Below are 8442 nucleotides of genomic sequence, written 5' to 3'. Positions count from 1 at the left end.
AAAAACCCGAGGTTAGATCTATGGTTTCTCTATCACACACCATATCTGGAAAGGCTATACTACATGTGGTTGATGGATAGGTCTGGCTATTTTCTAAATTTCCAGGGACCAACTGTTAAAAAGTGGATTTTATGTCTGCTACAAACCCTGAATTTCTGTTCATCATACCAAAATATGATATGCCGTTCAATACTCAGAATCTTAGATTGTTTTCACATTTTTCAACTCTCTAATTCAGAGGAGAAATTTTTTCTGGTTTTTATTTTTATAGGAAGCACAAATCAATCAATATCTTTCTAAGTATAAAAAGCAGCAACATGAGTTGAATTAAGTAAAAGAGAAAGCAAAGATAAAATCTCAAGTCAATAAACTCAAGATTAAAGCACAAGAGTTTAAAGAAGGTATGGCAGTTATTCAACTCAGTACTAAGGCATATTTAAGGCTTCATGTTACTTATCAAATAGATCATTATAACAAGATTGTTTTTCTCATTAAAGACTTTTTAAAAACAACAAAGTTTCCAGCAAAATTTTCAGGTATTAACTAAATTCTTTGTTCAGCTGATATGAAAGTACTGAGCAATTGAATGTAGTATACATTGTATTTATATTTCTCAAATGTTTAACTCCAGGAGAACTTGCATGTCCTGAGCTTAGGGGCCTTGATATTTTCCATAGTGTAGCTAGGAGCCCATGCAGCAAAGATAACATAAAAATTACAAATGGATCTGTTGGAAATTCTGAGCAAACTATTATATACAAGTCCTCATTTTGTCCCATAACAATATGGAGACCTAGAAGGAAGATGTCTAAAACTGAGGTAGTGAAAGAGAAGAAAATGCCAGAATCCTGCTTTCTAGGTCTCTGCTTTTTATTCCTAATTGGCCCTAAAACACAAAGGATCTTGCTGTCTTGCTGGGTTCTGGAATGGCTGTACTTATTAAATGGGCAAAGTTACAAAATTGAACTAAATGTTTGGAATGGTCTGGGTAGCCTCAGATTCCTTATTGAGATTTTCTTAGAAATAAAGCCTTGGGGGCAGTGCTGTGGTGTAGTGGGTAAAGCCACCACCTGCAGTGCCGGAATCCCACGTGGGTGCCGGTTCAAGTCCCAGCTACTCCACTTCCCATCCAGCTCTCTACTATGGCCTGGGAAAGCAGTAGAAGATGGCCTAAGTGTTTGGGCCCCTGCACCCATGTGGGAGACCCAGAGGAAGCTCCTGGGTTCCAATCAGCACAGCTCCAACTGCTTCGGCCATCTATGGAATAAACCAGCAATGGAAGACCTCTCTCACTCACTCTCTCTCTCGTTCTAGCTCACTCTTGCTTTCTCTCTGCCTCTCTGTAATTCTTCCTTCCAAATAAATAGATAAATCTTAAAAAAAAAAAAAAGAAAGAAAGAAGTAGAGCCTTTACTAGGGTCCTGGCTTTTAAAAAGCAAATGAAAGGGGATTGGATGATGTTATTTTAGCTACCTTTCAGAGAATGCTTGAAATGCAGCAGTATGTGTCATAGACTGGACCATCCAATTTTTTTTTGAAATGTGATGCATTCCTAGTATCTTATTTACTTTGTATCCCTTATCTAGTTGCTTGGGACCCAAGTTTTCAGATTTCAGAATGTTTGCATATATGTAATGAGATATCCTGTAAATGTGAACACAAAACTCGCTGAATATGCACTTTTACATAGGCTGAAGGTAATTTTATATGTTTAGTGCACCTGTATTTTGACTGCAACATGTCATATGAGGTCAAGTGTGGAATTTTCCATTTGTGGTGTCATGATAGCCTTCAAAATGTATCAGATCTTGGAATATTTGGGACTTTGGATTTTCACTTTAGGGACACTCAAACTGTACTAGTTACCCTAGTAGTTCATAGGGTTGTCAACACTGAGTAGAGCTGTGCCTTGACTCCTGGGCCCTCTGCAGAGACCAAAACTTTTGAATGCCAAAGTCCCTTATATAAAGTGCCTATTTGCATATAACATGTGCACATGCTCAGGTTTACCTTAAATCATCTCCTGACAAGTACTACATAGATAGTTGTTACACTGTATTGCTTTGGGAATACTGGCAAGAAGCAAATATCTGTACATGTTTAGTAGGGTAGCACTATTTTTTTCTTCCAAATAATTTTAATGTGGATTTTGGGGAACATGGATGCAGAACCCATGATTAGAGGGACAGATGATCATATGACTTTTTCCCCTTTTTATGTCGATGTGGTGTGTCACACTTTTTTTTTTTTTTTTTTGACAGGCAAAGTTAGACAGTGAGAGAGAGAAAGACAGAGAGAAAGGTCTTCCTTTTCCATTGGTTCACCCCCTCCCCCCAAACGGCTGCCACTGCCAGTGCGCTGTGCCGATCCGAAGCCAGGAGCCAGATGCTTCCTCCTGGTCTCCCATGAGAGTGCAGGGCCCAAGCACTTGGGCCATCCTCCACTGCCCTCCCAGACCATAGCAGAGAGCTGGACTGGAAGAGGAGCAACCGGGACTAGAACCCAGGGTGCCGGCACCGCAGGCGGGGGATTAGCCTAGTGTGCCGTGCAGTGGCATGTCACACTTATTGATTTGTATATGTTGAACCATCTTTGCATCCCTGGGATGAAACCCACTTCATCACAGTGAATAATCTTTTTAATGTCCTGCTGGATTGACTTGCTAGTATTTTGTTGAAGATATTTGCATGTATTTCCATCATGGAATTTGGCCTTTAGATTCCTTCCCTTTTTTTCTGTACTGTTCTCTGCTTTGGATACCAAGGAAATACTAGTCTCATAGAATGAATTTGGAAGAATTCTGTTTATTTTTGAAAACATTTAAGAAGGATTGGTGTTAATTCTTCAAATAATTGGTAAATTCAGCAGTGAAGTCATCTGTTCCTGGGCTTTTCTTTGATGGGAGATTTTTTTTTTATTGTGGATCAATCTTGCTGCTTATTATTAGTCTGTTTAGGTATCCTAGTATCACATGATTCAACCTTTCTAATGTGTATATGTCCAAGAATTTGTTCATTTTCTCTGTTATTGAATTTTTGCCAAGTACTGTTCATAGTAATCTCTTTGTTAGAATTTGCCATTGTCTTATTGTCAGTTCTAAGAATCTGAAGATAATTATTTCTCCACACCCCCAGATACTACTCAGTAAAAAGCAGAGTATCAGCAAGTTTCAGCTTTGGAACAAACATTCAATTTTAATTTATTATCAAAAATAATATAATTATTCATTCATTTGGAAACAATTTAAAGGGACCAAGATTACTAAACATTATTGCAATGAAATTTTTCTTTAATAGATACTCACAAATAGTAAAAAAAAATAGGATTCCGTCACTACACTTTAGAAAACTCTTTGAATTAACAAAACTGTGTACAGATATGGGATTTCAAATTAGGGTCAGGTGAGAGAAAATTGGACAAGGAAGCAGAAGCATCACAATTTAGGGTTTGTCTTTTATAAACTGTAGGGCCAAAACCTTGATTGACTAAGTTCTAAAAACCTCTTGATAGTGACAAATTTGCAAGCATAACTGTAAGACTATTGCTTTTATCAAATTTATGATTAAAATTAAGGCAGCACTTTATCCAGGCTGTCCATTCTCTCCTTGCATGACATACATATGGAAATCCAAGTTTATTACAAGGTTGATTGATGCTACGCCAACTGAACCTGAGAAATTTACCTAATTACCTTCATGGCTAGAATCATTTGGCTATGAGTCACGTGTTGGCAAGTGCGACCCAGTTTAAGAGATGGTGGTTTTTGTGTTGATAGGGTCCTTTGCCCTACGCAGTCTTGGAAATACTGACATTCTTATTCTTTGTGGTCTCTAAAAATCACCATAATAATTCTAGTTGGTTGTGCTAATATAATTAGTATAAAAAACTTTATACAATAACATAGCACATTCATTGCCTTAGTTCCAAGTCCTGGATTTTCAACTATTCACTCTCTTTATTAAGGGAGTGCTGCTTCTACCTGCTCTCTCACCCATTGTCAATTCACTAGATTTTGAATCAGCTCCTAGTGATATGTTGTCTTCTGAATTATTGATGGAAACCTCACTGTAGCCTTCTGGGCTGACTACAACAGGAATATAAATAAATAAGATAGTTCTTTTCTAAGTGGAATTAGAAGCCTTAACATCTAGTCAACTAAACTTTTTTAAAAAGATTTATTTACTTGAAAGGCAGAGTGAAAGAGATAGAAGGAGAGACGGAGAGAAAAAGATTTTCCATCCGCTGATTCAGTCTGCAACTGAGTGCAATGGCTGGGACTGGACCAAGCTGAAGCTAGGAGCCAAAAACCCATCCAGGCCTCCCACACAGGTGGCAGGCACCCAAGTACTTGGGCAATTTTCTGCTGCTTTACCAGGAACATTAACAGGGAGCTGGATTGGAAATGGAGCAACCAGGACTTGAACTGGCACTCTGATATGGTATTCAGGCGTCACAGGTAGTGGCTTAACCCAGGCCACCACAATGCCATCCCCTCTATAAAAATGTTAGCATAATAGGAGATCAGTGAATGATAATGATGTCTTGAAGAGTATAATACTGGATGAGTTAGTTCATTTTGTACTACTATAACAGAATATCTGACACTGAATAACTTATAAAGGACATAAATTTATTTTGTATAGTTTAGAAGGGCAGGAAGTTCAACATCAGTGTACTGGTATCTAGTAAGGATCTTCTTGCTGTGTCATCCTATGGCTGATGGTAGAAGAATAAGATAGTGCGAGAGCAAGAGTCAGAACGTGCTTTTAGAATAAACTGCTTTTATAATATACCTACTCTCAAACTAACTAGTTTACTCCCCTGACCATGAAATTAAACAGAGCACTAATCACCTCTTTTTGGGCCCAAACTACGACCCCCAAAACTGTTGTGTTAGGGATTAAGTTTCTAACACGTAAATTCTAGGGGGCACATTCCAGTAATAGTGCTAGGAAAAAGAGTATTACAAACCTTTGTAGTAGTAGAATTGTCAAATCTGACAAGCCGTTGTTTGGAATCATAGTGACGACAGGCGATGAAGTCACTGGCTACTAAGAACGCTTGCCTTCTATGGCTGCAGTCTCTCTTCATTTCCTGTACTGATGGATATTCTGAAAGAGACTAGAATCAAGCAAATGGATGCTGAAAATGTTTATTTTGACTGCAACAATAGACATCATTGTAAGTATTTCATGATGATAGGGTAGGGGTAAAATACTGCTGGCATCTGTAATATCTGTAAGATAATTATAAAATAGGTAGCTACGAACTCTAAGTCTTACCAACTTTAATCTCCCTGTTAAATATTCCCAGGTCTTTAACTGGGGGAAAATAAGCTTATATTGTTTCTGACCCTTTGTTGTTTTATAATTAATGGAACACAGAAATAATGAAAGTTGTGAAGCACAAGGGGAGTATGCAACTCCATTATAATGTGTGAATGAATTATCAGTTGCCAAGAGCCTAGAAGTCACTGGAAAGGTATGGAAGTTCAGCAGCCTACATCTGGGCAGAAACCATAGTCTGCTTCTCTCTGTTTCACCTGTGTCTGTGTCTCTTTGCTTCTATACAATCCTAGGTTTCTAACTTGTATCAGAGGAAAACAAGTATATTGGAGCAACCTTTGGCATAGTGCCACTTGAGATCTCTACAAATAGCCACAGGAGACCAGCAGAACAATATTGCCTTTAAGCAAATAGAACCTGTTTAATTATACACATTGAGAAAAGCCTAATTGTATTTTTCCTGCTATATTACCCCACAATCTCTCTTGAATTGGTCTCTCCATAAGAGTTTTATATGATGATATGTAAATTAGTCTATCTTCAATTACAGGCTCTCCAAGATGTCCAAATTAAAGTTCCTAGCATTTGCCTCCTCCATCACAAAGAACCAAAAGAGGAAGTAAACAGCTACATCTCCAGGTAAGTGCCCAAGGAAGAACACTAGAATTGAGTGAGGGCTACATGGGAATCTCGTAGGACAAGGTAGCATGGGAGGGCAGCATAAAGACAGGAAAAAAGCAAACTGGTAACTGTGACCCTGGCCCCATGATTGGGGTAATTCTTATTGCAAGGGAAAAGTTAAATAGGAGAGCCTCATCCCATTTTTAGGATGCTGTAGGTCAGTACTCTTGACTACAGGAAGTATCCTCATCTTCACAGTCTTGGAGCTCAATAAGAGAAGCTACCTAGAAAATACACAATAGCTTAAATTCAGCAAAGGAACTCACATTGTCTTCTCCAGCCACCAGAACAAAAGTTACAGCAGTGTGATACCATCTTGAAACAGGGGTCACTGTCCTGAGGGACAGAAATCCCTATGCATCTCCATCCCTGAGACCCCAAAGGTATTACACCACACTAGAAAAAAATGATTACACTAAACCCAGCAACACAACTGTGGCACCAGCAATTTATATGAGGCAATGATCTCCATTATGGGGAATAGGTGGTTCAGCACAACCAGGCACAGGCCACTGTGAAGAACATACCACAAGCTAGCACCACCATTCCTGCCCCTGCTTTGGTTGCTGTCAGCAAACATGCACACCTACCAGATGTTGGGCCAGCAAGGCTGCAGCTCCATTCCCACCATACCCCTACTTTGGTTAGTAAAGGAGCCGTGCGCCCCAACCAGATTTAGGGTTACCATTGTAATGATCCAGTTCCCACCATCAGAATCTGCTCACCCCAGCTGGGAGAAGAGGATAGCTCTCATCCCCCTATCAATAAACATAGAAAAAGATATAGTGATACCACTACACTACAAAATCCAACTGAAACAAAAGCTCAAGGTAGCTTACCAAACTGATATTTGAAGACATGTTTTCAAGAGAAATTCTTTAATCCACAAAAGTTGCCCTTTAAAAGTGACAGAAACAACTTATGTGCCAGATATGCAAATAGCAATGCAGGGATAAAAGAATCATGAAAAAGCAAAACAACATGATCACAATATCTTTTGTATCAGATTCCAGAGAAGGAAGTTGACAAAATATGTGACAAAGAATTCAAAAGAATTATATATAAGGTTACAAGAGAAAATATGCAGCCAATTGAATAAACTAAGGAAATCAATGCATGATATGAATGGAAAATTCAGGCAAGAGATAGAAATCTTGAAGATGAACCAAACAGAAATATTAGAAATGAAGAATTCATTAGTCAAACATAACATACATATGTTGAAAGCATAAACAGAATATAAAAAGCAGATTTTTTTAAAAATATGACTATTGGACACACAAAAACCAAAAAACCTTAAAAGAATGAAAACAGATCTAAGATTTATGAGACACCATTAAATGAATATATTCAAATTAAGGGAATTTCTGAAGGAGACAAAATGACTAAAGACATATAAAAACTTTTTTTTTATTCAAGTTTTCTTTTTTTCTTTTTTTTATTTAGTAAATATAAATTTCCAAAGTACAGTTTATGGATTACAATGGCTCCCCCTCCCCATAATTTCCCTCCCACTTGCACCCCTCCCATCTCCCACTCCCTCTTCCCTTCCATTCACATCAAGATTCACTTTCAATTCTCTTTATATACAGAAGATCGATTTAGTATATATTAAGTAAAGATTTCATCAGTTTGCACCCACACAGAAACACAAAGTGTAAAATACTGTTTCAGTACTAGTTATAGCATTACTTCACATTGGACAACACATTGGACAACACATTAAGGACAGATCCCACATGAGAAGTAAGTACACAGTGACTCCTGTTGTTGACTTAACAATTTGACACTCTTGTGTCAAACTGGCGTCAGTAATCTCCCTAGGCTCTAGTCATGAGTTGCCAAGGCTATGGAAGCCTTTTGAGTTCGCCAACTCTGATCATATTCCGACAGGGTCATAGTCAAAGTGGAAGTTCTCTCCTCCCTTCAGAGAAAGGTACCTCCTTCTTTGATGGCCCATTCTTTCCACTGGGATCTCACTCGCAGAGATCTTTCATTTAGGTCTTTTTTTTTTTTTTTTTCCAGAGTGTCTTGGCTTTTCATGCCTAAAATACTCTCATGGGCTTTTTAGTCGGATCTGAATGCCTTAAGGGCTGATTCTGAGGCCAGAGTGCTGTTTAGTACATCTGTCATTCTATGAGTCTGCTGTGTATCCTGCTTCCCATGTTGGATCGTTCTCTCCCTTTTTGATTCTATCAGTTAATATTAGTAGACACTAGTCTTGTTTGTGTGATCCCTTTGACTCTTAGACCTATCAGTGTGATCAATTGTGAACTAGTGAGATGGCATTGGCACATGCCACCTTGATGGGATTGTATTGGAATCCCCTGGCACATTTCTAACTCCACCATTTGGGGCAAGTCCAATTGAGCATGTCCCAAATATGTACAATTTGAGACATATAAAAACTTTTCAATAAAAGAATAAAATTTAAAAAATCACTAATCTAGAGAAATATATGGACATTTAAATACAA

The sequence above is a fragment of the Lepus europaeus genome, chromosome 2 (assembly GCF_033115175.1).
Source record: "Lepus europaeus isolate LE1 chromosome 2, mLepTim1.pri, whole genome shotgun sequence".
Taxonomy (NCBI): domain Eukaryota; kingdom Metazoa; phylum Chordata; class Mammalia; order Lagomorpha; family Leporidae; genus Lepus; species Lepus europaeus.
This window is presented reverse-complemented; position numbering follows the sequence as displayed.